The sequence below is a fragment of the Mytilus edulis genome, chromosome 2, assembly GCF_963676685.1.
Source record: "Mytilus edulis chromosome 2, xbMytEdul2.2, whole genome shotgun sequence".
Taxonomy (NCBI): Eukaryota; Metazoa; Mollusca; class Bivalvia; order Mytilida; family Mytilidae; genus Mytilus; species Mytilus edulis.
The window spans coordinates 4,154,564-4,155,754 of record NC_092345.1 but is presented as its reverse complement, the minus strand read 5'-3'; positions in this window follow the sequence as shown (position 1 = coordinate 4,155,754).

Here is a 1,191-nt window from a genome sequence, read left to right as displayed (position 1 = left end):
AAAGAAGTATTTTTCTGATTGTGAAAGCAAGGTTTGTATACGGTAAGATTTCAATCAATGGTTTGGGGGAAGTGCACCATCTGCTCATATGATGTCTCTCTAGAGCGAATCCCTACAACCAAGGAAAAAAGGCAGGACAGGAGTTTTGAGTTTAAAAAAAAATGGCAGGCTGAGCAACTTGGCAAAATAAATTAAGGTCTGATGACAATTTATGCCTAAAAAAAGTCAGGAAAAACTTATAAAAAAAATGCAGAACCGAATAGAATGGAAAAAGGCATGACAGAGATTACAACTAAACTTGAAAAACGAAGTGCAAAATGTAATCTCACTGAATTCCTGAGAGCCAACTTACTCATGTAGAGGTATTAACAACATCCAAAAGCCAAATACTAACCCAACTTACTGTATAGAAGAACTAAATGAGACAGCATAAAATAAGATATGGAAATTGTTTTATATTAAAATTCAAAAAGAAAGCCTGAACAAACAGGGCCGTAAATTACATAGACTGAGGCATGTAGGCAGTTGCCTCCTATTGCAAACCGAGAAAAAATGAAGAAAAAAACACTGAAAAAAAAACCAAACAAATGGTTAAAATCATGCTTTATTTTAATAGTACTGGTTGTTACTCTTACACCTATTAAGGAGGTTGGGTAAAAATATTCGATAGAGCAAGCATTCAAACGTAATGTCATGCAACTAAAGCATGGAACAGGTGAACAATGACGGAAAGCAGATTGTGTAGTCTCTCTATGCAACACATACATCTACATAGAAGTCACAATGTTGCAATATTGAATGCATATAAGTGCTAAAGAGATGGGATTCGACAAGGCACAGAAAATTTTTGACAAAGCCTAACCGAATAAAACTTTCAGTGTAAACAAACTGTGTTACGCTATAATAATTTGAATTTGATAATTAAAGTTTTGTTAAGTATGCATTTTCATTTTATATGTTTTAAGGTTTGAAAATTGTGTCTCTGGAATGAAGTAGAATAGCTCCATTTGGACAGCCAAAAAACCTGATAAACCATAAAAAAAAAATTTAACTTCAGGGGGCATTTTATTTTAAGTACGCAAATTGGTTCCCTAAAACTTAGTAATAATAGCTTTTGAAGAGTCATAATTTAGCAGGACAAAGGATAAAAAAAATCTTACTTTAACCGCACACGTTATCTAACTTTGGATA